This window comes from Oncorhynchus nerka, linkage group LG7, assembly GCF_034236695.1.
Source record: "Oncorhynchus nerka isolate Pitt River linkage group LG7, Oner_Uvic_2.0, whole genome shotgun sequence".
In the NCBI taxonomy this organism is placed as follows: Eukaryota; Metazoa; Chordata; class Actinopteri; order Salmoniformes; family Salmonidae; genus Oncorhynchus; species Oncorhynchus nerka.
The window spans coordinates 31,793,423-31,821,399 of NC_088402.1; the positions used below are offsets into that span (position 1 = coordinate 31,793,423).

Sequence of the window (27,977 nt, forward strand, 5' to 3'; positions counted from 1 at the left end):
ACAACCAAATCAAATCAAATGCATTTACAAAGCCCTTTTTTACATCAGCTGATATCTCAAAGTGCTGTACAGAAACCCAGCCTAAAACCCCAAACAGCAAGCAATGCAGGTGTAGAAGCACGGTGGCTAGGAAAAACTCCCTAGAAAACCAAAACCTAGGAAGAAACATAGAGAGGAACCAGGCTATGTGGGGTGGCCAGTCCTCTTCTGGCTGTGCCGGGTGGAGATTATAACAGAACATGGCCAAGATGTTCAAATGCTCAGAGGACCAGCAGGGTCAAATAATAATAATCACAGTGGATGTCGAGGGTGCAACAGGTCAGCACCTCAGGAGTAAATGTCACCAAAACCAAAACAAACAGCAAATGTATCCAACACATTTGTAGAGTCACAAGCTTGATGTAGTCATTGCATGCAATGAATATGGGACTAAATACTAAACTTATTAGTACTTTAATACACAAATTAAATTGTCCCAATTTTTTAGTCCTCTAAAATGGGGGGCTATGTACAAAAAGGGCTGTAATTTCTAAACGGTTTACCAGATATAGATGAAAATACCTCAAATGTAAAGCTGACAGTCTGCACGTTAACCACATAGTCATTGTATAATTTCAAATCCAAAGTTCTGGAGTACAGAGCCAAAACAACAAAAAATGTGTCACAGTCCCAATACTTTTGGAGCTCACTCTAAATAGACAGGCATCAGGACTATAGAGAAACTCAGTAAGACCAGGAAACAGTGGTCGGGTTAGAGTTTAGAAATCAGCATTTTAAACCATTTCACCTGGGTTTTATATTGAAAGTCAACAGTGTTTATCTTCTTCAGGATGATCAGGGATGTGCAACTATAGTTTTCCTTCACAGAAAATACATTAGTGCAACACATTCGGCACAAAATAGCTTCATTTCCATCAAATGACAACAGAAGTGCAACACTATTTGGCTAGCAGCCACACAACTAAATGATCTTACAATGAAACAGCAAGGTCTTGCTCACTAAAATAATGCACGGCCTTCATATGTCTAAATTTTTAACATAGAAAGAATGCTACATTTCCTAACGTCTTGCATTTTACCAGAGAAAATTAGGCTACACCAAGAAAAGTACCTGGGAAAATGGGAAGGGAGACACTGAATGTGACACAAGGTATGGTCCTACCAGTGTGGAGCTTAGCGAGAGAACTGAATAACCAGTTATTGTGCACGACGCGCAAACAACCTCTTTAAAATTCCCCAATAATCTCCCCCAACCAAAACTGTCAGCTGTGATCCCTGGATACAGCCAGTGCTGTGTACACACACACACAGAACCTCTGCCTAGCTATACTACTCCCACTCCGCAGCCAGTCATTGATTTTTTCCCCCCTAACTCGATATTAGCAGCAGCAGCGAGAGCGAGAGAGAGCGAGAGCCAGGCTCTGCTCTGTCCTGTTCAGTTGTGCTGACTGCACAGATCTGCTGGCTGCCTGGACACACAGAGAGAGAGAGAGAGAGAGCTTAACAGGGGGGTGGCAGCACTACCTACTGCTGCCATTCACCAGATGGCTACTCATCACAGAGAAAGATAGAGAGAGGGATGGAGAATGAGGGAGAGTAGAGAGAGGATGGTGCAGTACAGAAGGGCTGGGGGAAAAGACTATTGAATAGAAATGACCCAGAAATAGAAAACAGACCCCTATCAGAGCCCTGACAACAATCCACATATGTTACGTACTAAGGCTAAGCTAGCGCAACGTGGGTGAGAGAGAGAGAGTGGAAGCCAGTGCTGCAGCTCCTCTATAGCACCATCTCCCCCTCTGCTCGGTGGCAGCCATTTTGTGTTTCCAGCTAACATGGGAACTTCCATAGAGCTCGATTCCATCTTTTAAAACAAGAAAACACCCCGACTAAAATAGAAAAGCACTTGTAAAACAAAATCTAAAATTCTAGAGATAAAAATGTAAAATAAAAATATATAAAATAATGAATTCCTAAGGTCCAGTCTTAGAAGATCATTTGACCCAGTCTTATAGTAAGTATCCATGTTGTTTCTAAAGCAGCCACTAGCATAGCCATACAGCTCGTCTCCTGTTCCATCCACTCTACAGTCTAATGTATTCCATTTGCAAATTACTTCAGTGAATCAATCAGGCTAAACTCCAGAACATTAGTCTACACTACAGTCCAAAATGGCACGTTATTCCTTATTTAGTGCACTACTTTTGACCAGAGCGCTATGGGGCCCAGTTCAAAAGTAGTGTATTTTCGACACAGCCCATGAGAAGCAGAAAGTAGGGGAAGGACAGTGGTTAGTGTGAGTGTGCTGTGACATCACCAGTCAGTCAGTAACCTAGCTGCTATCTGGAGGCTAGGCTGTGACCGGGTCAGGGACAGCAGTGTAACATGATCTGGGGACTAGTGGGCTGGTGGTCCTGGAAGACTTCAGCTCACAGTCACCCACTCTCAATAACACCCCCCTCTCTCTATTTCCCTCTGGCTTGCTTGCTCACCCACTCACTGCCTGCCAGGTTCTGTTCTCAGACCTCAGTACACACAGAAACACACAGACAAACAGGCTTTGGGGATAAAAACACAGAGACAGTAGATAGGGCATAGGAACACGTACGTCTGCACATATGCTCTGTCAGCCTCTCCAGAGAGGTGAGGGGGTGGGTGAGGGGAGGGGGATGGGTGAGGGGAGGGGAGGGGGATGGGTGGGGGGATGGGTGAGGAGATGGGTGAGGGGTGAGGGGGGGGAGAAAGAAGAAGGAAAAAAAGCTTGCTGCATCTCTGAGGCTGCCATGGTAACCATACTCCACGTGTGTTGACACATTAACACATTAGTGCAGACACCGCCCCTCCCCTCTGGCCTCCCTGTGAGCCTATAGGGGTCACGCTGCAGTCAGCTACTACAAGAAGTGGTGTCATTGTTACAAGAAGCTCAAATAAGCCAAAGCCATCCTCTTCCTCCCAGCTTTGCATTATGTTTTCATCATTTATAGTACTGCTCTACTAACTGAACACTAAATCGTAACTTACCTCCGGTTACTATGGGTAATGCCTGCTTGCTATGGTACTGTGCGTCTCTGATCTTCTCAGAAGAGATTCAATTATTTTTCCAAAGACCCCATTTCACTATCAAAACAACATCTCACCTGATTTCACTTCCAGTGTTTTCTCCCCACTGCTTCAGTGCATATCCACTACCTGGACTCAGATGCATGGTATTCAAATGACGACTGCACTGCAGCCATTTTATAGGTTTAATATGACAACAAATACCTATTTTCATATTTGCCTTTCGTTCAGTAGTTGTTGGGGACCATTTTGCATTCTGTGAGTATGTGGCTCCACCATAGACCCTCGTAACATCTGAACATACACAGTTGAATACAGTTGAACAGGAGAGTTGAACAGGAGAAGTGGGGGAGGGGAGATGACCATCCATGGTCAGAGGAGAGGGTTAGGAATGTTCCCTACATGCAGGGCCAGGGTAGGTTAGAGTGTTCTGGGTTACTCAGTGTGGGTGTAGAGATGGAGAACCACAGCCCCAGCTCCCCAGCTCTGGGTTGGCTAGGCAGAGCTCAACCATAAGGGGGCACTCCCATCCCACAGTGGAGAAACAGAGGGAGAGAGGAGTAGAAGAGAAGAGAGAGGAGAAGAGGCAGGCCCCAGCCTCATAGAGCACAGCAGCCATTACAGTTTCAGAAACACAAGGCTGCAGAATGAGAAGCTCACTACCACCAATGGTACCTTATACAACATAAAGCCAACCATACACACAGCGCTATAGAATCGACTACAACACATTACTGCGGTCTTAGACTGAAACCATCGTAGAATATCCTAATATCCAAGCAATGTAAGAGCGTGGGGGATAATTGATTACATTTAAATTAAAATCATTCCACCCGCTAGTCTCTGCCCTGACGGCAGGTAGGGCAGCAGAGCCAAATGCAAGGCAGTATACCCCAAACCTAGATGCTGTTCTCTCCCCTAGCACACGCCACTCGGAACCCCTCCTAATCTAAAAGGTATGTTCCCTCTACAGACCTAGTCCCTTCCCAGTCCCATCTCCCCCGAGAGCAACATTAGCCTGCTACTTAATACAGAACACCATATGGGGATTGTAATTAATGGAAAAGGTAGAGGAGGCAACGTGGGAAGGGGACATGTATAAAAAGGTAACAGACTGCTATCCAGTTTATTTAACAGCATAATAAACTAAATCAATATTGCTCAGGTGTTCTTTTCAGAAATCTAGATGATTATGCTTAAGAGCACGGATGGGTCAAATGTTTAGTCATGAAAAAAATTGCCTACCTGACTAGATGGGTTTGTAAACATTGAACACCTGAACATTGAGGTTATCTACTGGTAGTAACACACACTGCAGCAGCCTGTGTGCAATACAGAGCGGGGGGTCTAACTGCTGTGAATAATGGGGCTAGGGTGTTTGTGGGGGGGGCTTTTGTACATATCACAATGGTAGAGGAGAATCCCAAAGCTCTGCACAGATGCCCCAGTGAGGCAGGCAGCTGCCCTGTCCTGGGTGATGGGTGCTGGGATAGGAGGGGCTGGGAGGGAGGGACCAGGGTCTGCCTAGCCTGCCTGATACCAGGGGCTGATCTGGGGGCTGGGGGGGAGGAACCACAGCCTGTCTGATACCAGGGGCTGATCGGGGGGCTGGGGGCGAGGAACCACAGCCTGTCTGATACCAGGGGCTGAGAGGGAGGAATGACAGCCTGTCTGATACCAGGGGTTGATCTGGGGGCTGGGAGGGAGGAACAACAGCCTGTCTGATACCAGGGGCTGATCTGGGGGCTGGGAGGGAGGAACCACAGCCTGTCTGATACCAGGGGCTGATCTGGGGGCTGGGAGGGAGGAACCACAGCCTGTCTGATACCAGGGGCTGATCTGGGGGCTGGGAGGGAGGAACAACAGCCTGTCTGATCCAGGGGCTGATCTGGGGCTGGGAGGGAGGAACCACAGCCTGTCTGATACCAGGGGCTGATCTGGGGGCTGGGAGGGAGGAACCACAGCCTGTCTGATCTGATCTGGGGCTGGGAGGGAGGAACAACAGCCTGTCTGATACCAGGGGCTGATCTAGGGGCTGGGAGGGAGGAACAACAGCCTGTCTGATACCAGGGGCTGATCTGGGGGCTGGGAGGGAGGAACAACAGCCTGTCTGATACCAGGGGCGGATCTGGGGGCTGGGAGGGAGGAACAACAGCCTGTCTGAAACCAGGGGCGGATTTGGGGGCTGGGAGGGAGGAACAACAGTCTGTCTGATACCAGGGGCGGATCTGGGGGCTGGGAGGGAGGAACAACAGCCTGTCTGATACCAGGGGCTGAGCATCTTGACTGGCTGCATCACTGCTTGGTATGGCAATTGCACCACCCTTGAGAGCAAAGCACTACAGAGGGTGGTGCGGACTGCCCAGTACATCACTGGGGCAGGGCTCCCTGCCATCCAGAAACTCTATATCAGGCGGTGTCAGAGGAAGGCCCGAAAATTTACCAAAGACTCTAGCCACCCAGACTGGTCACTCTGCTACCATATGGTAAACGGCACCGGAGCATCAGCTCTCGGACCAACAGGCTCCGAGACAGCTTGTAAATCATTTTTTCCCATTAACAATCTACACAATACCAAAGCAAAAACGGGTTAAGAAATGTTAGCAAATTTGTCAAATTAAAAAAAGAACTGAAATATTACATTTACATAAGTATTCAGACCTCTTACCCAGCACTTACATTAGCGATTACAGCCTAAAGGTATGACGCTACAAGCTTGGCACACCTGTATTTGGGGGAGTTTCTCCCATTCTTCTCGACAGATCCTCTCAAGCTTGGTCAGGTTGGATGGGGAGCGTCGCTGCACAGCTTTTTTCAGGTCTCTCCAAAGATGTCTGGGCTCTGGCTAGCCCACTCAAGGACATGGCACGATGCCTTCGCCCCAGTCTGAGGTCCTGAGCGCTCTGGAACAGGTGTTCATCAAGGATCTCTGTACTTTGCTCCTTTCATTTTTCCCTCAATCCTGACTAGTCTCCCAGTCCCTGCCACTGAAAAACATCCCCAAGGCATGATGCTGCCATCCCCATGCTTCACCATAGGAATGGTGCATGGTTTCCTCCATGCATGACGCTTGGTAATCAGGCCAAAGAGTTCAATCTTGGATTCATCAGACCAGAGAATCTTGTTTCTCATAGTCAGAGTCTTAAGGTTTCTTTTGGCAAACTCCAAGCGGTCTGTCATGTGCCTTTTACTGAGGAGTGGCTTCCGTCTGGCCACTCTACCATAAAGGCCTGATTGGTGGAGTGCTGCAGAGATGGGGGGACCTTCCAGAAGGACAACCATCTCCACAGAGGAACTCAGGAGCTCTGTCAGAGTGACCATCGGGTTATTGGTCACCTCCAATCAATTGACTTTACCACAGGTGGACTCCAATCAAGTTGTAGAAACATCAAGGATGATCAATGGAAATAGGATGCACCTGAGCTCAATTTCAAGTTTTATAGCAAAGGGTCTGAATACTTAAGGTAATTCCATTCTTTTTCTTTTTTTTGCAGGCCAGCATCCCGGAGTCACCTCTTCACTGTTGAAGTTGAGACTGGTGTTTTGCGGGTACTATTTAATGAAACTGCCAGTTGAGGACTTGGGAGGCGTCCGTTTCTCAAACTAGACACAAATGTACTTGTCCTCTTGCTCAGTTGTGCACCAGGGCCTCCCACTCATTCTGTTCTAGTTAGAGACAGTTGGTGCTGTTCTGTGAAGGGAGTAGTACACAGCGTTGTACAAGATTTTCAGTTTCTTGGCAAATTCTCACATGGAATAGCCTTCATTTCTCAGAACAAGAATAGACTGATGAGTTTCAGAAGTAAGTTCTTTGTTTCTGGCCATTTTGAGCCTGTAATCAAACCCACAAATGCTGATGCTCCAGATACGCAACTAGTCTAAAGAAGGACAGTTTTATTGCTTCTTTAACTTCTTTGGGACTGGGGGGCAGTATTGAGTAGCTTGGATGAATAAGGTGCCCAGAGTAAACTGCCTGCTACTCAGGCCCAGTTGCTAATATGCATATGATTCGTAGATTTGGATAGAAAACACTAAAGTTTCTAAAACTGTTTGAATGATGTCTGTGAGTATAACAGAACTCGTACGGCAGGCAAAAACCTGAGAAAAAATCCAACCAGGAAGTAGGAAATCTAAGGTTTGTAGTGTTTCAAGTCATTGCCTATCAAATATACAGCGTCTATGGGGTCACATTGCACTTCCTAAGGCTTCCACTAGATGTCAACAGTCTTTAGAACCTTGTTTGATGCTTCTACTGTGAAGGAGGGGGGGAATAAGAGCTGATTGAGTCAGGGCTCTGCCAGAGTGGCATGAGCTGATCACGCGTGCTCACGTGAGAGCGACCTGCGTTCCATCACATTTCTACAGACAAAGGAATTCTTCAGTTGGAACGTCATTGAAGATTTATTTTTAAAACATCCTAAAGATTTATTCTATACATCGTTTGACATGTTTCTACGAACTGTAATATGACATTTCGTCTGAACTTGCCTGCGCCTCGTGAGTTTGGATTGTGCACTAAACGCGCAAACAAAAAGGAGGTATTTGGACATAAAAGATGGACTTTATTGAACAAATCAAACATTTATTGTGGAACTGGGATTCCTGATTACTTTTATCTCTATTTCTGCTTTTTGTGACTCCTCTCTTTGGCTGGATAAATGGCGGTGTTTTTCAGTGACTAGATACTGACCTAACATTATCGTTTGGTGTGCTTTCGTCGTAAAGCCTTAAGAAATCGGACACTGTGGCTGGATTTACAACAAGTTTATCTTTAAAATGGTGTAAAATACTTCTGTGTTTGAGGAATTTTAATTATGGGATTTCTGTTTTGAATTTGGCGCCCTACAATTTCACTGGCTGTTGGCGAGGTGGGACGCTACTGTCCCACATATCCCAGAGAGGTTAAATCAGCACAACACATTTCAACTGTGCTAACATAATTGCAAAAGCGTTTCCTAATGATCAATTAGCCTTTTGAAATGATAAACTTGGATTAGCTAACAACGTGCCATTGGAACACAGGAGTGATGGTTGCTGATAGTGGGCCTCTGTAGGCCTATGTAGATATTCATTTATTTACTTTTAAAAAATTAATCTGCCGTTTCAAGCTACAATAGTCATTTACAACATTAACCATATTTGTGATCAAATTGATTTTATTTTAAATGGACAATTTTTTAAAAATTTTCTTTCAAAAACAAGGACATTTCTAAGTGACCCCAAATGTTTAACGGTAGTGTGTGTTATACACACACATACATTTATACACACTACCAGTCAAAAGTTTGGACACACCTACTCACTCAAGAGTTTGTCTTTGTTTTTACTATTTTCTACATTGTAGTGAAGACATCAAAACTATGAAATAACACCATAACCAAAAAAAAAAAAAGTGTTAAACAAATAAAAATATATTTTATTTTTGAGATACTTCAAAGTAGCCACCATTTGCCTTGATGACAGCTTTGCACACTCTTGGCATTCTTTCAACCAGCTTCATGAGGCAGTCACCTGGAATGCATTTCAATAACAGGTGTGCCTTAAGTTAATATGTGGAATTTCTTTCCTGCTTAATGCTTTTGAGCTATTAAGTTGCGTTGCGACAAGGTAGGGGTGGTATACAGAAGATAACCTTATTTGGTAAAAGACCAAGTCCATATTATGGCAAGAACAGCTCAAATATGCAAAGAGAAATGACAGTCCATCATTAGTTTAAGACATGAAGGGCAGTCAATTCGGAAAATTAAGAACTATGAAAGTTTCTTCAAGTGCAGTCGCAAAAACCATCAAGCATTATGATGAACCTGGATTTTATGAGGAAGGCCAAAGGAATGGAAGACCCAGAGATACCTCTGCTGCAGATAATAAGTTAATTAATGTTAACTGCACAGATTGGAGCCCAAATAAATGCTTCAGAGTGTTCAAGTAACAGACATGTCTCACCATCACCTGTTCAGAAACTGTGTGAATCAGGCCTTCATGGTCGAATTACTGCAAAGAAACCACTACTAAAGGACACCAATAAGAAGAGACTTGCTTGGGCCAAGAAACATGAGCAACGGACATTAGACTGGTGGAAATCTGTCCTTTGGTCTGATGAGTCCAAATTTGAGATTTTTGGTTCCAGCGCCGTGTCTTTGTGAGACGTAGAGTAGGTGAACGGATGATCTCTGCATGTGTGGTTCCCACCATGAAGCATGGAGGAGGAGGTATGATGGTGCTTTGCTGGTTTTTATCTAGAATTCAAGGCACACTTAACCAGCATGGCTACCAAAGCATTCTCCAGCGATACACCATCCCATCTGGTTTGCGCTTAGTGGGACTATCAATTGTTTTTCAACAGGACAATGACCCAACACACCTCCAGGCTGTGTAAGGGCTATTTGACCAAGAAGGAGAGTGATGGAGTGCTGCGTCAGATGACCTGGCCTACACAATCACCCTACCTCAACCAAATTGAGATGGTTTGGGATGAGTTGGAAAAGCAGCCAACAAGTGGTCAGCATATGTGGGAACTCCTTCAAGACTGTTGGAAAAGCATTCCTCATGAAGCTGGTTGAGAGAATGCAAAGACTGTGCAAAGCAGTCAAGGCAAAGGGTGGCTACTTTGAAGAATCTAAAATATATATTTGGATTTGTTTAACTGGTACACATACATACCTACCTACTCCCACACACATTCACTACATATGCAAATACATACACACACACTTTTAGACTCATCATATGCTGCTGCTACTCTGTTCTTGATTTTACTCTTGTTATCTATCCTGATGCCTAGTCACTTTACTCTGCTTTCATGTACCCATCTACCTCTAAACACTAATATGGTATTCCCTGTATATAGCTTCATTCTTGTGTATTTTTATTTTATTCCATGTGTTACCATTTTATTTTTAAAACTGCATCGTTGGGAAGAGCTCATAAGCAAGCATTTCCCAGTAAAGTCTACACCAGTTGTATTCGGTGCATGTGACAAATAAAATGTGATTTTATTTGATTCAGACTGCTTGCTTCTCTGCCTTGTTCTCCAGAGCAACGCCCCTCCCACCGACGACAGACACCCAGCAACAACCCAAAGTAGACTAGAGGGCGCTGCCAAAGCCCTTCACTAACTGACCCAACCACCGTTTCTCAGAGCAGAACAACAAAAGGTGGTTTAATCTAAAAGAGCATTACTTAAAATTTAATGAGCTGTTTTGGTGCATCTAAAATCCCCCATTCCAAGCAACCACCACAGAGAAAGAGGGAGCAGAGAGGATAGACAGTGCTGCAGTCAGCCACTGCCTTTGTGCTGAAAAACTAGCTCAGCCTAGCAGAAATGGAGGGGGGAGGGGCGTGCTTGTGTGAGAGAGTGTGTGAGAGAGTGTGTGAGAGAGTGTGTGAGAGAGTATGCGCGTATGTGCGCACAAGAGCAAAAAGCAGGCTGGGTTAGCCAGCTCCAAAACAATTCACTGAGGCAAATTCAAACAATACATTATCAGCAGATTGAATTTTCTCAAGTACATTAATTAAAAATCATGTACGTACGAGAGAGAGAGAATGAGAGGGAGCAGAGAGAGGGGTGAGAGAAAAAGAGTAGAGAAACCGAGAGAGGCAGTCAACCCAGGAATCTGAATAAGACACGTGGGCACAGGAAGCTCTGGCCCCAGAATAGCAACAGGAAATACGCCCAGGACACTGAATACTGCAACGATAGGCAGAGCAGAGAGAGAGGTTCGCAAAATAAGGCTGAGCCGAAGCTGATTTATACACACAGAGACAGAGGGTGATTCCTTACAAAACCAGGACAAAAAAGACCATGATCACAACATTTAATCTATAAAATGGTCCTTTGGAGGAAGGATTGTTGACATTTGTATCTAAAAGCATCATATAGAAACAATCAACATTAGCATATTTATGACATTTTGGCATTACCGGGCCTCCTTTAAGACTCCATGTTTTATGGAGTACGTGCTACAAAGCAAACGTGTCATATGAAGCTTTATATGGACTCCTGAGTGGCGCAGGTGTCACTACAGACCCTGGTTCGATCCTGGGCTGTATCACAAACGGCCGTGATCGGAGTCCCATAGGGTGGCGCACAATTGGCCCAGCATCGTCCGGGTTAGGGGAGGGTTTGGCCGTCATTGTAAAATAATCATTTGTTCTGTAATAAGAGTAGTATTTTGATTTCAATTTTTATTAAATAATAATAATAATTTATTGAAAATATGGACATTCTGAATGGGTAAATATTTCAACATCTTGATGGACATAATATAATCTACGGGCTAATTGAAGTTCCATAGTAGGCTCTCTACTACCTTTAGAGTTATGATCGGATTTGTCTGCATTACCAACAGAGTGAATGTGTATAATCGATATGCAGGACTTGCAATGATGTAAAAGGAGGGTTGTGATTGGTTACATTGCCTACTATTCATATTTTTAAAATTGGCCAAACCAACAAAAGCCAAAAGAAAGGTTGGGGCTGAGTAGGGTGAGAGAGAAAAAGTGGTCCGGCCTAGCTAGGCAAAATGCGCCAGAGCTGTGTCGCACAAACAAGCTGTACTGCTGCAGAGGAGTAGAGAGAACTTGGAACATACACTATAGGTCATGGGGGCTGTTTGGGAGATGGGGTTGGTCCGCTAACAGTGATGCAAGCCACAAGTTCCTGTGTGAAGGAATCTAAGGGTGGGGCCCAATTGGGCTTTCCTCTTGCACAAAAACACGCTGGACAACACAGACCCTGAATCGTATAAGTTCTGAATCAACTACTTCAGATGAAACGCTGGTTAATGAGAAAAGGGGAAAAGCGGAAGGGAGGGATGAAAAGAGAGGGCGTAAAAACAACAGAGAGCGAGTGTGTGACCAACATGTGACCTTCCCCTCTCTCACTCCTCCTCTCTCTAGTCCAGAGCTCTTTCAGTCAGTCAGTGCCCACACACCGAGTCCTTAGGATCCTTAGCAGCGGGGGCAAAAGACCAAGACCAGTGGGAGTGTCAGTGGGATTAGCCCCACGTTGGGAGAGGGGTACAAAAGAAACTCAGAGGGCAAGGAGAAGATTAAAAAAGAGAGAGGGGGGACTTTCCCATTCCCACAGAGGGCTGACATGGAGAGGAAGTGTCACTTCCAGGGAAAGTGAAAGAACTGCCTGACATTGACAACACTGAGACCGCTACCCTCCCCCTCTACACAGTGACAGGCACACACACACAGTAACAGACACACAGTGACAGACACACACACACACAGTGACAGACACACAGTGACAGACACACAGACACACAGTGACAGACACACAGTGACAGACACACACACACACAGTGACAGACACACACACACACACAGTGACAGACACACACACACACACACAGTGACACACACACACAGTGACAGACACACACACACACAGTGACAGACACAGACACACACACACAGTGACAGACACAGACACACACACACACAGTGACAGACACAGACACACACACACACAGTGACAGACACACACACACACACACACACAGTGACAGACACACACACACACAGTGACAGACACACACACACAGTGACAGACACACACACACACACACAGTGACAGACACACACACACACACAGTGACAGACACACACACACACACACAGTGACAGACACACACACAGTGACAGACACACACACACACACAGTGACAGACACACACACACACACACACAGACACACACAGTGACAGACACACACACACACACAGTGACAGACACACACAGTGACAGACACACACAGTGACAGACACACACACAGTGACAGACACACACACAGTGACAGACACACACACAGTGACAGACACACACACAGTGACAGACACACACAGTGACAGACACACACACAGTGACAGACACACACACAGTGACAGACACACACACAGTGACAGACACACACAGTGACAGACACACACAGTGACAGACACACATAGTGTTGTGTGTAGGTCTGGGGTTTTATGTGTCAACTATGGGCCTTGTAAATGATATTACAATATCCATATAACCCAGAGGACTTCAATTTATGCTCCTACAGTAGTGACCCCCTGACCCCTGTATGTCTCTGCCTGGAGCCAACCCGAGGCCAAGCCGATGCCTAGACGACCCAGGGTCAGAGCCACCTAAGCAGGGTTAAATCCTCTCCCTCGCGGCCTGGAAAGAGTCCCCAGACGACCTCACCTCGTGGTCATCTTGGGTTTACGTCAGGACTTTGGCTAGGCCATTATAAAACTAAAATTTAGTTGCTTTTATGACATTTGCATGTAGACTTGCTTGTGTTTTGGATCATGGTCTTGATGCATGACAGGACCCAAGTAGTCCAAAAAGTCACCTGAAGTTTGCCAAAAAGCACCTGGGAGCACCTGGATGATCGTCAAGACTCCTGGAAGTCAAAAGTGGAACTATTGGACGACATGGTTCCCGTTATGTCTGGTGAAAACCAAAAATTGCATTCCACAGAAATGAACTCATACCAACAGTCAGGCATGGTGGTGGTAGTGTGATGGTTTTGGGGATGCTTTGCTGCCTGTGGGCCTGGACGACTTGCCATCACTGAAAGAACCATGAATTCTGCTCTGCATCAGAGAATGTCAGGCCATCAGTCTTAGCTGAAGTGAAGACAATGATACAAAACACACAAAGAAGTCTACATAAGAATGGCTGAAATGCAAACAAAAGTTTTGGAATGGCCTAGTCAAAATCCAGACCTGTTGCGGCAGGACCTGCAACAAGCATTTCCTGCTTGAAAAGCCACATGTCGCCGTGTTAAAGCAGTTCTGCATGGAAAAGCCACATGTCGCCGTGTTAAAGCAGTTCTGCATGGAAAAGCCACATGTCGCCGTGTTAAAGCAGTTCTGCATGGAAAAGCCACATGTCGCCGTGTTAAAGCAGTTCTGCATGGAAAAGCCACATGTCGCCGTGTTAAAGCAGTTCTGCATGGAAAAGCCACATGTCGCCGTGTTAAAGCAGTTCTGCATGGAAAAGCGGACCAAAATTCCTCCACAGCGATGTGAGACTGATCAACAACTACAGGAAGCATTTGGTTGCAGTCATTGCCAGCTAAAAGGTAACACAACCAGTTATTGGGTATAAGGAGGAAATTACTTTTCACACTGGGGCATTGGGTGGTGCACAACTTTGTTAATGAAATAAGTATCAACAGTGTTATTTGTTCACAAATGTTCCCTTAATCTAATATTAGGTTTTGGTTGAAGGTCTGATAACACTGTGTCAAATAAAAACCTTATTAAAAGAAGAGTGCGGTATGTGTAACAACACAGTATGTTGAACACAGAGCGAGCGAGAGAGAGTGAGTGTTTGCAGTTCCGTTAGCAACCTGGCTGAAAACAAACGAGGAACCAGCTCAACTCGTCCATCTGGTTTCAACCTCGCTGCCTGGCTGTTTTTACATTTTCTCATGCTGGTTGTTGTTGTGCTACCAGGGCTTGACTACCGTCTGTCAGTTAGTCTTGTGAATTCCCACAGGTATATGCAGCAGACAGAAACACTGGTTGTCAGCACCTGGATCAAGCAGACCAGTCTGCTTGTACAATAGCTGAGGAGGTGTTGCCTTGCTAAAGTTTAATCAATTCACCATAAATGTTATGGTGAAACCAAATGGAAATTTCCACATTGTGTGAACAATGAAGTTTTTCAAAAGTTTCATTTTAAAAAGGCAGTAGACCTAAGCTGTCCTAAAGCTACCTACCTGACATTGGTGGTTTATAATTATGCAATGTGCTCTGTTCTGGTTGGGCTATCATTTGGCATTGGCTAAGGCAACACTGGCTTTATGATATAGCTGAGGCGATCAGTGTTGTATCTCCACTGTTCTGGCTGAGGTGTTAGCCAGCCGTGTGTGTGTGTGTGTGTGTGTGTGTGTGTGTGTGTGTCAGGCTGAAAGGCAGCATGGCTAAAGTTGGCGGGACTAATCTGCACACTCTGTCATGTGCACTCCACGGGGAAGGTAGGGGGAGGAGGGGGCGGCAGGCAATGTGGAATCTGCTTGTCCAGACCTCTGCCAGATGAATGGCTCTCATAGCCAATCACACACAGCCGATGGGGGGAATCCCCAGGAAACACAACCTCCTTGGCCAATGGCTGAGTCCCGAGATAAATAAATAGGATAAATAAGAGAGGGAAACACATCCTTAGCGCGTGTTGCTCAATCGCTCCCCCTCACTTTCATTATATCTCATTAACGATCTAATTTTTCACCTTCTATCCCTGCCGCCTTGAATGAGGTCATATGTGTTCTCTGCCTCAACCTATAAACAACCACAGATACTGACTTCAACTGGAGTGTTACGCTTTTTCACACAGAGAGAGAAGTAGTGAAAGTTCAAAACCCTTTCCTTTCATAATCCGGTATCTTTGAATTAGCATTTGCTAATTAATTAGGGGTGAAATAAAAGGTCAATTTCAAAGTGAAAAATATCAAATATAAATCACTTTTTATTTACCTCATGAACATGTTTTCACCTGCTTCTCGAGACAGGTTAATTGTGCTTCAGTAAATGTGGCCTTTTACTCAACTCAACTCCTCTGTTCGTCCCACAGCTCCACCAACCTGCCCTTTCGCCTTACCTCTCCTCTCAGAGACCTGATTCACCACTCCTCCCTGCAGTGTGAAGGGAACGCTCACGTCAGAATAACTGTCAACCCAGGAGAGAGTCTATGAAGACCGTGACGTGTGTGTGTGTTTGTGTTCCAGCTTATTACCATGTGAACAGTCAAGGTCAACTCAGCCAGCAGCCAGTCCAACAGAGGGGGCTGGGCCGGAGGAGGTGGATATGCTAAAATAAGGTGCTGGGAAAGAGGTCTGCTGAGTTGACAGTCAGGGAGGTAGTGTTTGTTGTAGTGGTAGAATGATAGAATGTGTGTACGTGTGTGTTGAGTGACAGACCGTTAATGTCTTGGGAGGGCTCACCGGTAAGCTAGAAGGCCGTCCCTGCATGCTGTCCTCTGCTCCACTCTTTGTGGAAGTCATGGGCTGGTTGGAGGGGGGAGCACTGGACTGGGAGCTGAACGAGTCCTGGGAGAGCTCCTGAAGACAGAGGGAGGAAAAGGGGTGAGGAAAAACAGATGACCGCCTGTAGACTGAGGAGCCTACACTTCCTTTTTCCATATCAAAAGACATCGTCCTGACGTGGAACCCTGCCTAGCTCCCCAAGCTATGCCTAGGTCTTAGTTCAACGGGGGTGTGGTGATTTACCTGCGGTGGAGGTGGAAACCGCTGGAAGGGCGACTGCTGCAGGGGTGGGGTCTGGGAGTAGGGTGAGGGCTGGCCCTGCTGAGACTGACCCTGCTGCTGGGGGGGTCCACCGTGACCTGGAGAGGGGTGGTGGCCCTGGGGGCCTGGGGAGGGCTGATGGCCTGTGGGTGGCTGCTGCCCACCATGGCTAGGGGGTGGCTGGTGGCCTGGAGAGGGCTGGTGGCCTGGGGGTTGTTGATGGCCCGGGGGTGGCTGGGCCTGTGGAGGGGCCACCCTTTCTTGCTGCTGGGGGGGTCCTTGCTGCTGCGAGGAGCTGCTGCTGTGGAGGCTGCTGCCCTTGCCCTTGGGGTCCTTGCTGCTGAGGGTAGCTGGGCTGGGGGCCCTGACCCTGAGGCACGGCCTGGCCCTGCTGCTGCGGTCCCTGGTTGTAGGGCGGCTGGATCTGAGGTGGACCCACCTGCGGAGGGCCTTGGCCCTGGGGATAGGGGCCGGGGGCCCCAGGCTGGCTGTGTTGGGCTGAGGGCTGACCCTGGGAGGTGTGGACCTGCTGGGGGTAGGGGGACTGCTGCTGACCAGCGTGTGGTGGGGGGCCATGCTGGCCGTAGTAGCCCTGGCTCTGCTGACCGTAGCCCCCTGGACCCTGCTGCCCATAGCCGGCCATCTAGAGAGGACAAACAGCAATGTAATCACAGATTTAGAGTCTTTACAATCTATATCAGGGGTCGCTGTATACACATACAGCTGAAGTAGGAAGTTTACACTCACCTTAGCTGAATACATTTCAACTCAGTTCAATTCTGACATTTAATCCTAGTAAAAATTCCATCTTAGGTCAGTTAGGATCACCACTTCATTTTAAGAATGTAAAATGTCAGAATAATAGTAGAGAGAATGATTTATTTCAGCTATAATTTCTTTCATCACATTCCCAGTGGGTCAGCAGTTTACATACACTCAATTAGTATTTGGTAGCATTGCCTTTAAATTCTTTAACTTGGGTCAAACGTTTCAGGTAGCCTTTTCACAAGCTTCCCACAATAAGTTGGGTGAATTTTGGCCCATTCCTCCTGACAGAGCTGGTGTAACTAAGTCAGGTTTGTAGGCCTCCATGCTAGCACACGCTTTTTCAGTTCTGCCCACACATTTCCTATAGGATTGAGGTCAGGGCTTTGTGAAGTATGCTTGGGGTCATTGTCCATTTTGGAAGATCCATTCGCGACCAAGCTTTAACTTCCTGACTTCCTGTCTTGAGATGTTGCTTCAATATATACACATAATTTTCTTCCTCATGATGTCATCTATTTTATGAAGTGCACCAGTCCCTCCTGCAGCTAAGCACCCTCACAACATGATGCTGCCACCCCTGAGCTTCACGGTTGGGATGGTGTTCTTCGGCTTGCAAGCCTCCCCCTTTTTTCTCCAAACATAATTGTCATTATGGCCAAACAGTTCTATTTTTGTTTCATCAGACCAGAGGACATTTCTCCAAAAAGTACAATGTTTATCCCCATGTGCAGTTGCAAACCGAGAGTCTGGCTTTTTATGGCAGTTTTGGAGCAGTGGCTTCTTCCTTGCTGAGCGGTCTTTCAGGTTATGTCGATATAGGACTCGTTTTACTGTGGATATAGATACTTTTGTAACGGTTTCCTCCAGCATCTTCACAGGGTCCTTTGCGGTTGTTCTGGGATTGATTTGCTCTTTTCGCACCAAAGTACGTTCATCTTTAAAAGACAGAACGCGTCTCCTTCCTGAGTGGTATGATGGCTGCGTGGTCCCATGGTGTTTATACTTGCGTACTATTGTTTGTACAGATGAACGTGGTACCTTCAGGCGTTTGGAAATTGCTCCCAAGGATGAACCAGACTTGAGGTCTACAATGTTTTTCTGAGGTCTTGGCTGATTTCTTTTGATTTTCCCATGATGTCAAGCAAAGAGCCACTGAGTTTGAAGGTATGCCTTGAAATACATCCACAGGTACATGTCCAATTGACTCAAATGATGTTAACTAGCCTATCAGAAACTTCTAAAGCCATGACATAATTTTCTGTAATTTTCCAAACTGTTTAAAAGGCACAGTCAACTTAGTGGAATTGTGATACAGTGAATTAAGTGAAATAATCTGTCTGTAAACAATTGTTGGAAAAATGTATTGTGTCATGCACAAAGTAGATTTCCTAACCGACTGGCCAAAACTATAGTTTAACAAGACATTTGTGGAGTGGTTGAAAAAGAGGTTTTAATGACTCCAACATAAGTGTGTGTAAACTTCCGACTTCAACTGTAATTAACAAAATACAATAAATTGATTTAAGAAAAACAATCAAATTCGGCAGTTAACATATAACATGTATTTTTATACATTAGGCTATATTAAATAAGATTAAATAAAAACTCTAATAGCTGCCCCTTTACAAAGTCACATGGTAGTCTTGCGAGGCTTTCCTGTACGTAAAAACACTTACAACTAGAGGTCGACCGATTAAATCGGAATGGCCGATCAATTAGGGCCGATTTCTAGTTTTCATAACAACCGGAAATCGGTATTTTAGGACACCGATTTGGACGTTTTTTTATTTAAAAAATGTTTTTTAACGCCTTTATTTAACTAAGCAAGTCAGTTAAGAACATTTTTATTTTCAAAGATGGCCTAGGAACGGTGGGTTAACTGCCTTGTTCAGGGGCAGAACGACAGATTTATACCTTGTCGGCTCGGGGGGATTCAATCTTGCAACCTTACAGTTAACTAGTCCAACGCTCTAACCAACTGCCTCTCATTGCACTCCACAAGGAGCCTGCCTGTTACGTAAATGCAGTAAGAAGCCAGGGTAAGTTGCTAGCTAGCATTAAACTTATTTTGTAAAAAAACAATCAATCATAATCACTAGTTAACTACACATGGTTGATGATATTACTAGTTTATCTAGTGTGTCCTGTGTTGCATATAATCGATGCGGTGCACATTTGCAAAAAAGGACAATCTTTGCTCCAACGTGTACCTAACCATAAACATCAATGCCTTTCTTAAAATCAATACACAAGTATATATTTTTAAACCTGCATATTTAGGTAATATTGCCTGCTAACATGAATTTATTTTAACTAGGTAAATTGTGTCACTTCTCTGCAACAGTGTCAGGGTATATGCAGCAGTTTGGGCCGCCTGACTCGTTGCGAACTAATTTGCCAGAACGTTACGTAATTATGACATAACATTGAAGGTTGTACAATGTAACAGCAATATTTAGACTTAGGGATGCCACCCATTAGATAAAATACGGAACGGTTCTGTATTTCACTGAAATAATAAACGTTTCGTTTTCGAAATGATAGTTTCCGGATTCAACCAACTTAATGACCAAAGGCTTGTATTTCTGTGTGTTAATATGTTATAATTAAGTCTATGATTTGATATTTAGTAGAGCAGTCTGACTGAGCGATGGTTGGCAGCAGCAGGCTCGTAAGCATTCATTCAAACAGCACTTTCGTGCGTTTTGCCAGCAGCTCTTCACAATGCTTCAAGCATTGAGCTGTTTATGACTTCAAGCCTATCAACTCCCGAGATTAGGCTGGTGTAACCAATGTGAAATGGCTAGCTAGTTAGAGGGGTGCACGCTAATAGCGTTTGGAGTAGTTGTTCCCCTTGCTCAGCAAGGGCCGTGGATTTTGTGGAGTGATGGGTAACTTCGAGGGTGGCGGTTGTTGATGTGTTCCTGGTTTGAGCCCAGGTAGGGGCTAGGAGAGGGACGGAAGCTATACTGTTACACTGGCAATACTAAAGTGCCTATAAGAACATCCAATAGTCAAAGGTTTATGAAATACAAATGGTATAGAGAAATAGTCCTATAAATAGTATATTAACTACAACCTAAAACCTCTTACCTTGGAATATTGAAGTCTCATGTTAAAAGCAACCACCAGCTTACATATGTTCTCATGTTCTGAGCAGGGAACTTAAACGTTAGCTTTTTTTACATGGCACATATAGCACTTTTACTTTCTTCTCCAACACTTTGTTTTTGCATGATTTAAACAAAATTGAACATGTTTCATTATTTATTTGAGGCTAAATTGATTTTATTGGTGTATTATATTGAGTTAAAATAAGTGTTCATTCAGTATTGTTGTATTTGTCATTATTACAAATAATTTTTTTTAAATTTAAATCGGCCGATTAAATGGTATTGTTTTTTTTTGGTTCCTCCAATAAATCGTTATCGGCGTTGAAAAATCATAATCGGTCGACCTCTACTTACAACACAGCACATTGGTGTTGTATTGTTCTCTGGTAACTCGAAAGAGCAGCTGACCTTGCCTAGCAAGTCCGGTGAGGGGAAAATGAAAACAAAAGCTGTGTGGTGTCTAGCAGGGCACTTACCCTCTCAAGGATTCAAAGAAAACACGAGGAGTTGCAGAAAAGACCTGCATCAAACCCACCTGAAGTGGCGGTTGTGTGAGAGGTAACAATGAGACAGGACTTGTCTTCTCTACAGGGTGCTTAGAACACCCAACAGGCCTGTGACTGTCTATCAAACTAACAGACCCATTTTAGCCGTGACTGCATGGAAGTGTGATGACAGAGGGTATGATGATCTAGAAAGAGAGCGAGCGAAAGCGTGAGAGAGAGCGAGCGAAAGAGCAGGATCAACAGAAAAACGTTACCAACCTGTTGTCCGTATTGCATGCCACCCATGCCGCCGGGGGTGCGTCCCTGCATGCCCATGGGGTATCTCTGAGACCCTGGGGGTCCGTAGCCCTGGCCTGGGTAGGAGGCACCCTGTTGAGCCCCTGGAGGAGGAGGGCCCTGCCCCTGGCCTTGCTGCTGAGAGTAGGGGTTGACTCCACCATACCCCTGGCCTCTCATCTTCCCTGCCTGGTCCATAGGGCTGGGGGGCTGGAGAGAGGGGGAGAGGGCTAGTAAGAAACCAAACTTAAGACATTCATATGTTTATTTCCAACAAACATTGTGATAACCTTATCCCTGAATAAAATAATTTGAAATAACTGAACTCATTAAAATGTGACATTGTGATGAATTGTACACAAGCTAAGTTAGAATTTTTTTAAATAAAATAAAAAACAAACTGCACGAGATCTCACTCCGGGGTCCCATAACAAGGCCATGCCACCGGTGGGAAAAGTGAAACCTATGAGGGTATAGCTAAAGAATGCTAACAAAACAGGATTAGTTTCCCACAAAAAAAAAACTTGGCCATGAATGAATGAGCCCAGTCTATCCTCCCTCCATCCCTCCGCCAGGAGCATTTGACTGCCCAGGAGATCAGAATGCCAGCGGGAGGATAAAGTTACGTTCCGACGTTGGGGAGTGTTAAAGTTCCTAGGAAAATCATCTGGAGGAAATGGAAGTGTCCGTCTGTTTGTGGTGGCTGGAGGCCTGCCCACCTCTCAGCTGGAGGGAAGAGAGACATCATGGGAGAGGAGCCTGACCTTGGCTGCACCTGGGGTGGAGTGGCGGGGGGAGCCACATGGCTGGGGCAGCGTCTCACACACACACATAAACACACACAGTCGCCTCAGTAATGCGTTGAACACACCGACAGCGCCATAGTGCAAAATAGTAAGCAGCATCATCTGGATATGTGTGCAACAAAAGTTCAACATTCACCTTCTGCTACCATTTCTGTCAAGCCGTCTTCGCATACAGTTTGACGCCTACCTTCTATAAATCCAACGTTATGCACCACACCCCGAACGTACTGCAACCGCCTCTGCAACGCAATGCTGCAAGGCAAACGCAGCGTTTCATTGGAAATGAATGTAATTCTGGTGTACCAAAATGCAATGGAGCGGTCGGTGTGTTTGAAGCGTCAGTTTGACAACTGGTGGAATACCACCAGCAGTGTTTCCCCTACTACTGAGAGCTGAGGGCGGCTAGTTGGTATTGCTCCACTCTTATCTGCATTGTTGGAAAAGGACCCGTATGAAAGCATTGCACTCTTAGTCTACACCTGTTGTCTACGCTAGTGACATAACACTTGATTTGACTTCAATGCCTGTTGTTTTCTTATACATCTAAAGCCAGTCTCTTTTCATGTAAATGCCACTGGCGGTGACCGCCAGCATACAATCAGAGAGGGGATGCTAGTAGAGAGAGAGGATGCTTTGAAGTACCAGGCAGCAACACCTTGAGCCTCTTGGACACCAAGACAGGTGGGCAACACAGACACAAGGCCTTCTCACTGCTTCCCACGGTTATTCATCCATCATGTTTTCCCCTGCCAAATCAAACCTCAGTCCCTGGTTATAGGAAGACAACCATAATGTATTTATAGCCCAGACCAGAGAGGAGGGAGAGGGCAGTGAGCCTGAAACATAACAGGTCCCAGCTGTATAACGTTTGAACCTGGGCCAGAGACTGGCTCCTCTCCTCTCTTCTTTTCCTGCTTTAATAACGCCGTTTTGGCACCGTATGAATGACACTGGCGGTATGTGGGAGAGGCTAGGGAACTGGTCCCATGGGGGGTGGGGTCAGCATAAGGAGATAACACATTCATCCACTCCACATTTTACCTCCAGCCAGCCCAGTCACCCACAGGGCAGGCCTCTCTCTCCAGAGCTACCCCAGGTTCACAGACAGAGTATGTGTGTTACTATACTCCCTAGGGTCATTACAGGACCCCACCACAGGGAGCTATTCTCCTGTGACCGCACTTTTAACCCAGTCTTTCTCGGAGTCTGACTGGATGTGCAGAGGCAGCCAGCCACACGACCCTCTAGCTGTCCTCTGGCTAGAAAAGGTAAATACTGTCTGCAACCACTTTCAGGTTTGACGTTTTATTCGTTCAAATTAGGTAAAAACAAAATCACTGTCATTAGTTTACCAGCCTCACAGGGGTGTCATCCAACCACAGTCAGGTGACTGACCATCATCTATACCATTCTTTCATTGATCGGTTTACTTGCAAGCATTTCCTTATATTGTTGAAGTTGTTCAAATGTCTGACACACACATACATACTGCCCAGTCTGAGTCCGAAGCCCTAGGGGATCCCCTTGCGGCGTGTGCGAGAGAGATACTTGTCTTTTCATTCTCCTGGATGGAGGTCAAGGATTGTTATGGCATTCTGCTCCTTAACTCACCTATGGAGTACTGTACAACTGCGCAACAGTCTAGTGACTGAATGAAACTGTGTTGCTTTGAATAGAATTACAGACACACGAAGGTTGGTATTTCAACGTGTCATAAATCAATTGATGTCCTCTACCTTTTTCGTCATGGTTAATTTGACAATAGCCATTAACGAATCCTACAATTTTCATATTTGTCTCAAACTATTAATTTGCACATAAAAAATTAATGGTGCTACTGTAGGTAGGCCTAGCATTAGCTAGTGCTAGTTGGCGCTACCTGCACCAAAACAGCTTATTTTTCATCCTATAGCTTTTTCTCCATCTTTTTTTTTAAGTGAGCCAACATGTTTTCAGCATTCCCTGACTGATCAAACGTTGTTTTATCATGCTCCCTAGTCTCTCTACAGCAGACATATGGTAAGCAATATGTTGGAAAATGTATACATGGTGTCGGCACCTAAGTATCGTGACATGGTATTGTGAGGTCAGATGAGTTTGCAGAGGCATGTTTGTTGCTGTTGTGTAGCCTGCATTCTGAGATCATGTGCAAGTGTGTTCACTTCTGAACTGACTGGTGAGAACGACAGTAAAAAGATAGTGGCTGGAGACGTTCAAAGGTTTATGACAGTCTAGAGACTCTCTCCCTCCCTCTCTCTACCCCACACGGTTCTCTCCCTCCCTCTCTCTACCCCACACGGTTCTCTCCCTCCCTCTCTCTACCCCACACGGTTCTCTCCCTCCCTCTCTCTCTTCTCTCCCTCCCTCTCTCTCTACCCCACACGGTTCTCTCCCTCCCTCTCTCTACCCCACACGGTTCTCTACCCCCCTCTCTCTACCCCACCACGACCCCAGTCCGCTCTCTCCCTCCCTTCTCTCCCTCCCCCTCTAACCCACACGGTTCTCTCCCCCTCCCTCCCACCCCAGAAGGTCCGCTCTCTCTCGCTCTACCCCACACGGTTCTCTCCCTCCCTCTCTCTCTAACCCACACGGTTCTCTCCCTCCCTCTCTCTACCCCACACGGTTCTCTCCCTCCCTCTACCCCAGAAGGTCCGCTCTCTCTCGCTCTACCCCACACGGTTCTCTCCCTCCCTCTCTCTAACCCACACGGTTCTCTCCCTCCCTCTCTCTACCCCACACGGTTCTCTCCCTCCCTCTACCCCAGAAGGTCCGCTCTCTCTCGCTCTACCCCACACGGTTCTCTCCCTCCCTCTCTCTACCCCACACGGTTCTCTCCCTCCCTCTCTCTACCCCAGAAGGTCCGCTCTCTCTCGCTCTACCCCACACGGTTCTCTCCCTCCCTCCCTCTACCCCAGAAGGTCCGCTCTCTCTCGCTCTACCCCACACGGTTCTCTCCCTCTCTCTCCCCCGCACGGTCCCTCTGAATTTCAATTTCAATTCAAGGCCTTTATTGGCATGGGAAACATATGTTAATATTGCCAAAGCAAGAAGTAGACAAAAATGTACAGTAAACAATGCACTCACAGAAGTTCCAAAAGAATAAAGACATTTCAAATTTCATATGGCTATATACAGCACTCCCCACACTCTGTCCCCCTCTCCACCACACTGTCCCCCTCTCCACCACACTGTCCCCCTCTCCACCACACTGTCCCCCTCTGTCCCTCCCTCTCTACTCCACACTCTCACACACTGTCCCTCCCTTGCTCTCTGCCCAGTCATCTAATCAATCGCTTTAAGGAAACTCCTCCCTCCTTTCTTTCCTCTTTCCCCCTAAAAATAAATAAATGCAATTAGCACATGGCTAATCTGCATAGAGGAAAGCCAGAACACTCTTGGCCTTTGAGGGTGGTGGAGGGACTGATGATACTGGTGCTGTGTGGTGTGTGTGTGTGTGTGTGTGTGTGTGTGTGTGTGTGTGTGTGTGACTCAAACAGATGGGCTTGGGGCAGGGAATAAACAAGTCCTGCTAATTTAATCCTCCACATGGCCTAGGATCTCCACAGACTATTGTTCTGTTGTAAAGCCCTGCACACACCGACACACTCACTCAGGGGCCCCCGCACTCAGGGGCCCCCTTAGACGGCCGTCACTGTCACTTACACCCCATGACTTCATGGTTGGCTTTGAGTATATCAATCAAACACGGACGTTAAGGTACTTAGAACAGCTACTTCGAGCCTAAGAAATAACTTGCAAACCTACTGAACAGGCCTAATCCAATGAGTGTTCACACATGCTAAGGAAAAATAATACTCTTTGCTTTCACAAAAGTGTATGAAGAGAGGAGCAAGAACAAACATAAGAACACTTTCTATACCAGTATGTCAGTCCCCATCCCTGTTCCCCTGACTATCACAGGCCTAAAGCAAGAGTTGGTGAAACACTTTACAAACTAACGCAACCGCTAAGAAAAACAATGTCTATTAACAGTCGATTACCCGTTGATTTTTAAAAGAAAATATTATGTCTGGTGGGCCAAATAGTAATTTCACTGAGCGGGTCTGCAACCATCCATATCAGTCAAAGAGCTAAATGTAAACAAAAGGAAAGTTAAACCCATGCCATGTTCTGGCCTGCCACACAACAGCAGTGGTTAGAACTTCAAGCTGACTGCCACATGACTCTGGAATAAAACAAGAAAAACCTCTCCTGCTTACTCTCCTATGGTCTGAGCACACACACGTGGACAGAGAGTCTGAGGCACCACACAGCTAATACAGCAGTACACACACACAGATATTCCTCCAGCTGTTCGCAAGAATTCTAAAAGATCTACAGAACAAAACAAAACTACAACAGGTCACACACCCCACAGATTAAAAACGCTTCATTTCAACCCCGTTGGAAGCGAACGGGAAGAAACAAGGTTACCAGGCCTTAAGTTCTGAGCCTTAAACCTACATAAAAGATGGGAGGCTCTTATGATCACCATTCTCTTCCCTGTGAGCTGATCCAGAGGGGCCTAGTCATTTTCTTCATTCGGGCCGGTTGCTTTCACTTGGCACCGGCCCAGAGGGCCACAGGACAAACCACCTGGATGTTGAACTCTGCTATTAGACTAGATAGGCTACCCTTCTTCAAATGTAGTATTAACCAAATATGGTCTGCAAAGTACTTTCTGGCTTAGGTTGAGAGAAGAACAAAGCGGTCGCCGTCACACACTAAACACAATATTACAGATCAAATTGTCTGACTTTCTTCTATCTATTCAGCGACAACAAATAATTCTCCCATTTGACAGAGGAAATGGGGCGGCAGGTAGCCTAGTGGTTAGAGCGTTGGACTAGTAACCGAAAGGTTGCAAAATCTAACCCCCAAGCTGACAAGGTAAAAATCTGTCGTTCTGCCCCTGAACAGTCATTGAAAATAAGAATTTGTTCTTAACTGACTTGCCTAGTTAAAAAGTTAAATAAATCTAATTATTTATTTTTTTAATGGTATTTGTTCTGACTTTTTCCTTCTTCTATAGGAAGCATGGTATTAGGTCAATGATAGAAGATATTGAACAAGACCCTCCACTGCAGAACATTAACCTGTTACTGTCAGACCCATCTTCTAGCCAGATCACCATTCCTGACCTGAAGTGAAGCTGGGGGTGCTGGTGGTTGGACTGAGGAAGAAATGAAACAGGCTCACGCCATAGAGTACAACCTAAGTTTAGAATAATTCTGCTTTTTGATTGGTCAACCAACGTCCCACCTCTGCTCGAATTTCATTGGCCACGCCATTGTCACCAACCCAAAAGTGAAAACATATAAGCAGCTAATAAGGAATTATTTTGGCTTAGTTTTAGGGATAATGTCATGATTAGGGTTAGTGGTTAAAATCAATGTGGCACATTAGGCTATACTTTATTTTAACCCGTAGAGTGGGCCTGTTTTATGCATCAGCAAAAGAGGTAAGACAATACCATGACGTCCCAGCCATATGGCCAAGGTCAGAAGATGTCCTCGGTGTTTATACCAGCCTGACTATCAGCCACGATGACCACAGTGGCCTGGCATGGATGACACCTTACGATAATAAGTGTGTCATTCAGTCACTATACTACCATTTACATGCCTGAAATAACCATCTGAACAAAGCCAGCGGGGCCAAGCCAGGCAGGCAGAGAGGAACAGAAGGTGCTTATAAGGAACTGGCTGGGTCACAAGCCTAACCCACTAACACTCTTAGTCACACAACACCTGACTGACAGGGATGTCATTCCCCCTAGTCTCAACTGACTCAAGTACCGGATGTTGGTCGCCGGTGTAGGTAAGCCTGCCTCAGAGGGGGAGTAGAACCGTTGGACTGGTGAATTTGCACATCCAGTGCTTCAATGGAACGAAGCACCAACAGTTAGCGATACACACACTTCGTTAAGCCATAGTTAGGCCTGAGGCATGCAAATTCTGGGGTCGTGGAGAGGTTGGTGCATGGCAGGAGAGAAACGCTGAAGCCTGCCACACCTACACCTGGACTACATGCTGGTGGAGGCCGAGACCCAAGGAGAAACGGTACTAACAGGTTTCAGAAGAAAATGGTAGTTGCCTTGCCCTACCAGTAACTGTACCATTGAACTTTAACCTGGTCAATGATGTTATTCCCCAAAATGCATTGCAAGAAAACCCTCCAACATCTGCTTTCCCAC

The 27,977-nt window shown here is 45.8% G+C and overlaps 1 pseudogene; it reads right to left on the minus strand.

Annotated features, from left to right (window-relative positions):
• LOC115131465 (AT-rich interactive domain-containing protein 1A-like) overlaps nucleotides 1-27,977 on the minus strand; it is a 52,768-nt pseudogene that overhangs the window by 17,416 nt on the left and 7,375 nt on the right.